Below are 6,000 nucleotides of genomic sequence, written 5' to 3' on the forward strand. Positions count from 1 at the left end.
TAACCAGCTGCAGCCCTAAGCAACCATGCTGGCAGGGGTAGAGGCTGCCTTTGAGTTGTGCATTATTTATTTATTTAGAGTATTTTCATTCCGCTGAGCCACAGATCTCAGCCAGTTATAAGTAACATACACAAAAATATTCATCGACAGCAATAATACCTCTTGAAACAGCAATTGATTAGAAAACAAATGGTAAGAACATAAGGACATAAGAAATTGCCATACTGGGTCAGACCAAGGGTCCATCAAGCCCAGCATCCTGTTTCCAACAGTGGCCAATCCAGGCCATAAGAACCTGGCAAGTGCCCAAACACTAAGTCTATTCCATGTTACTGTTGCTAATAATAGCAGTGGCTAGTGAAAAACAAAGTACAGTCAAGAGAAGAAAGGCAAATATTCATTAACCTGCAAACCTAATGCTATGTTTGCCAGTTGTGGCAGGCTGCCGTGACCAGCTACACTCACCTCAACACCACCGCAGGCCCAGAAACATTGCAGCTAGACCCCACCATCACCACATGCTCCAGACGCCGCTGATTCTCCCAGGCCTCTGCCTTCCCTTAGGCACGCACATGCGCATATGCGCACATTATATAGGCCCCACAGCGGAAAACACTGAGCGGTGCCCTCCAATGATGCCAGGCCAAGCATCCTATTTAAGCAGAGAATTGCAGTATTACCTCACCTCAGCAATGGGTCTACTGTACCTGCAGTGCGTGTTGCTCCTGCTCTTGGTTCCTGATTGCTGTCTGAATTCCTGGTTCCTGTCTTGCCTCATTCAGCCTTGCTTCATCCAGTTTTGCCTTGTCCTGTCCAGTTCATCCAGTGTCTTCTATGTATCTTCGTCCACCCTTAGTCTGACTTCCGGATCTTGACCTCTTGCCTGGACCTGACCACGCTTGTCTGCTGCCTGAACCTGACCTCTTGCTTACACCTGACGTCTGTCTGTAACCTGCCCCGAACCTGGCCTGCTTTCAACTCCTCAAATCTGCTGCCTATCCTGACCCTGGTATGCCCTTGGATTCTTGCTTACCTGACTTCCCTAGACTGCCAGAATTGAAGGGTCAACCTGTGGGGAAGGTGGTTGGTACAGGTCATGTAAAGCCTAGAAAACATAGTAAGGGTCTTAAACTTTATTGTTCAAGAGTCAGGAAGCCAGTTGAGGTCAGCTAAAGCAGGAGAAATATAGTCATGCAATGATGAACTGGAAATTAGATGAGCAGAGTTTTGAATAAGCTAGAAGGCCTTCAAATAAGACTCAGGAAGAACCAAGAACAAAATATTGCAGTAATCCAAACAGGATGGAATAAAAGATTAAGTAACAGTCCAGAAATGTAAGTTAGCTAATATGGTCTTTAAAGAACACAACATCAGCTTTAGATGGAATAGGTGTCCAATAGACAGGTCTTGGACCATACTTCCATAGGAAGAACAGGGGCAAAACTACACACAAAGGTTCCTCTCTCAAACTAAGCTCATCCCCAGAATTGCTAAAAGTATGTGTGTTGTATGGACATTGTGAACCTACACACACACTTTTAGCCACTGCATATATTTTGTGTCACACCAGCGTGTCATCATGTGCCGACAGGTGTGTTGTGCACTTCCCAGTCCCACTGACCCAGCTGCTCTTACCTTCCTCTCCTCCACCCTAGCAAAAGGCATTCTTCCACTGCTGCCATTGCCGCCCGGGCTAGCAGCATGTTGTGGAACGGCTACAGCATGGCATTTTCTTCTTCCCGCCCCAGCCTTGAAGAGAAAGTGGCATACAGTGGGGTGCACGGGAAGAAGAAAGGGCCATGCTGCATTCAAAAGTAGCATCAGCAAAGGCCTGGAGCATCAACAGGTGCAAAATGATGATCAGCCAGCGATCAACAAGAGGAGGCAGAGCAGCATTAGATCCCTTGGCCAATGGGACTCTTTTTCTTGAGCCACAGGGGCTGGAGGAAGAGGCATCTGCAGCTGCTATTTGTGCTCCATGGGGTGGGGAGGAGTGGGGACTGAGTGAGAAAGAGAGAGAGACAGCATGTGTGTGATTGAGAGCATATGTGTGAGATAGAACATGTATGTGATTGAGAACATGTATGTAAGAGAGCGATTGAGAGAGTGTGTGTGTGTGTAAGAGAAAGAGCGTGTGTGTGATTGAGAGTGAGACTAGTCAGGGAGGTGATATGTCTGTGTGTGTGAGAAAGCAAGGGACTAGTCAGGGAAGTGACGTGTGTGTGTGTGAGATAGATTGGTCAGTGAGGTGACTGTTGTGTGTGTATGAGAGAGAGAGACTAATCAGGGAGGTGACTGATATGTGAGAGAGAAAAACTTGTCAAGGAGATATTTATTGAATGTGAGAGAGAGATAGAAATTAGTCAAAGAGGTGATATGTGTGTGTATATGAGAGAGAGATTGATCAAGGAGGTGACTGTGATATTTGTGTGAGAGACAGACTGGTCAGGGAAGTGACTTGTATATAAGAGAATAAGATTAGTCAGGGAAGTGACTGATGTATGTGTGAGAGAGAGACAGGTTGGGGAGGTGACTGTTGTGTGTGTGTGAGAGAGAGAGAGAGACTAGTCAGAGAGGTGATTGTTGTGTATGAGAGAGAGACTTGTCAGGGAGGTAGGTGTGTGTATGAAAGAGAGACTGTCAGGGAAGTGATCAATGTGGGTGAGAGAGATTGGTCAGGGAGGTGATTGTTGTGTGTGTGTGAGAGTGAGACATTGGTCAAAGAGGTGATTTGTGTGTGTAAGAGATTGGTCAAGGAGGTGAGTGCTGTATGTATAAGAGAATGAAATTGGTCAGGGAGGTGACTGATGTATGTGTGAGAGAAAGAGAGATTGGTTGGGGAGGTGACTGGTGTGAGTGTGTGCTAGAGAGAGAGAGACTAGTCAGGGAGGTGACTGGAGTGTTTGAGAGACAGAGATTGGTCATGGGGTCTGTGTGTGTGAGAGAGAGAGTTGTGGACCCTAAGGAAGAAGAGCATGAGGACAGAGCTTCAGCTGCCATCCCTGCTTCTGGTGATGCTATTGGCCTGCAGGGGAAAGGAGTAGGAGAGTTGCCAGTGAGGGTAAGTAAAGGAGGCTTTTTAGGTTTATTGTTCTTGTGTGACTGCCATTTTAATTATTGAGTATTATTTATTTATTTATTTATTTATTTATTAACTTTTATTTACCGACATTCGTGAAGCACATCATGCCGGTTTACAATGAACTCAGGTGGGAGATACAGTATAACAATATGACAATAAAACAGTATGATATTACTAACGCAAGAGCAAAAACAAAAACAAAAAATTATGTGATGTGTCTGGTTTTTTAAAGTATTTTATTGGTGTTTGGAGAATTTTTTATAATTTTTATGAGTTTTTAATTATTGGATGTTATTCTATTCTTCACTTGTTTTGAAACATTTATTCTGTTTATTAGTATAGTTTTACAATTATTTTTTATTTCTTAAGGAATGTATAAACAGAAATGTGCAGACAAAAACTGAACTGGAAACAGCAAAAAGCCATACTCTATGCAGTACAGCAATGGAAAAACAAGAACCTTAACTTGATGGTCTCACTTTATTCTGTATTTGGTGAGAGTCTGTCTGTGTTCTGCGTGTGTGACCCAGCTAAGGGTATTCTGCAAGCTTGTAGTTTCTGTGTGGGGATCTATAGCAGCTTGGCTTGTTCTGTTTTCCTTATTGGTGTTTAGGGCGTGGTTTAATATTTGTAGTGCTGCCTTTTCATAGGTAGGGTTGTTACTGTTTGAGTGCGTCCCTTAATGCAGGTGTAACTTTGTGCCGGTTAGTTTGTGTGCATTATTGCTGATCCTAGGACTATATTAGATGCTATATTTCTCTTTCCATCTCATCAGTTTTGCACTGCATGCAGAGTGGCTTTTTTGAGTTTCCATTCTGGTTTCTGTCTGCATATTTGTAATTTGCGTTTCTTCTGTACTTGATGAAGGTTGGTTCTGTGTGTGTAAGTAGGGCTATTGCATCTGGAAGTAGAGGGAGTTGCTGTTGATGATACTGAGATTACATCAGAACCAAAATATCTTTTTTTCAATGGGAGAGCTGTACAGGGAATGTCCTAGCTCTGCCCTGTACCCATTATCGGGGATCGTGGGGGTTCCTGAGGATACAGAGTGTATTCACATTAAGCTCCACAACGGTCATGTGTTCAGTGTGTCACACACTTGAGAACCATCTGTCAGGTGGGTCCTGACTGAGAAAAGGTTAAGAGCCACTGGTCTGGAAGATTCTGGTTGAATTGCCTGTACAGAAGCGAGCATTTGATGCAGTAGCAGGTATTTGATGAGTGGTCCCTGAATTCTCCTTATGTGCTCTTGAGGGTAATGAACAAGGTAGAAACTTATATTCTGAAACAATTTCTTGGCCATATGAATATCTGATCACTACCCAAATACCTTGTTGGATTTCTTTTAACTGGACTTGTGCAATGTACAAATACCTCTCCACCCTGAGACTCTAGAAAAGCAATCATTTCGTTTTTATCAGATACTTGGACGATGCTCTTTTCCCCTCAGCGATTCCTTTCATTAAACATTATATCTGTTGCTACGACTTGTATTCACATGCGAATTAAACAGCGAAAAAATGCAAGCATCAATCAGAGATGTTTTGCCTTTATGTCCTGCTGACAGGTCTTGGGAAACTCATATTCTGATTTAAGTGAAGAATGCAGCGACTGTGCCTTCTGAAATACTTATTGATCGCTCAGGAGTATGCAGATTTATCTCATGCATATTCATTGTGAATACCTTGAAAACACAACCGACTATGGGGTTAATAGGACAAGGACTGGGAACCACTACGGGAAGTTTTAAACGGGTCAGCTAACTGGCGAGGCATGCACGTTCTTTTCAGCTGGCACGAACCCAGGTACCTGCGCACATCGCCTTTGAATATCGGCGACCACCCTTCTTACCCACCCTTCGTAACAGCCCTCCGGTTTGGACCGTGGCTAAGAGTGCATACGTGTACTTACAGTGTGAAAAACAATGGTGATACGCATGCAGGCTGGCGGCTTACCTTTTATGCACAGGCGCGTTTGAAAATAAAATGCACAAGCAGAGTTTTCAAATTCACCTCCGAAATGCCACCCACAGAATATCCCCTTTCTATCCAGACAAATGTGCACATGAACGTTTTGGCAACTAAGAATTCACTTGCTCAGATATGACTGACATAGGAGAGCAAATAGTCCAATATTTAATAAGCCGGGGAGCCAGATCATTTTATCCAGATAGTCAGCACTGAATATCCATGGATCACATGATCTGGATAACTTTAGCCTATCCAACCTTAGCCACATAACTGAATGTCACTGCTCTCTGCTTCCAGTTGTGCCGTGCGTCTGGAGCATCCCTAGACCTACCTTTTCTTGTACAGTCAACAAATATCCCAGAACAAAATTTACCCCACAGTGGGGTCTGGCCGGGAGAGGGGAGGGTGTAATTTCAACCCCGATGATTAGTCCGGCTAACTCCCAAAGTTGAGCAGACAACTATTTGGATTAGCAACCTCCAAGTGTTTAAGAATATCCTATAAAGTCAACCGTCCCCCAGCCCAAACTGAGCATGGCCACCCCTGATATAGGAAAATGGATATGTGCCCTCCCGCTCAATGATGAGCATAAAACAGGAAGCTACAGGCTCCGTAAACAGGATTTATTTTATTTAAAAATGTAGCGTTATGCATTTCTGTTTCCAAAATAAAATAAAAGCTGTCTTGGTCCCAATGGTGGTTCTTTGCATGACCAAAATGTCTGCTTTGTGTTTGGGAATGCAAAATCTGTTCTCTCCTTTTTTTATTCCCCTGAGGCACCTGCCGCTTCCTTTCACCACTGTTGGGGACCCATCCAGTTTTAGCTGAGGTAAAATGCCAACACCCACGCCCCGCCAATCAGTCAAAACGCCTCCCCCTCTCTGCTGGACCTAGTCAGAAGCAACTGCTCACGAAACGTCAACTGAACAATTTAGAAAATCCCAATGT

This window comes from Rhinatrema bivittatum, chromosome 8, assembly GCF_901001135.1.
Source record: "Rhinatrema bivittatum chromosome 8, aRhiBiv1.1, whole genome shotgun sequence".
Classification (NCBI taxonomy): Eukaryota; Metazoa; Chordata; class Amphibia; order Gymnophiona; family Rhinatrematidae; genus Rhinatrema; species Rhinatrema bivittatum.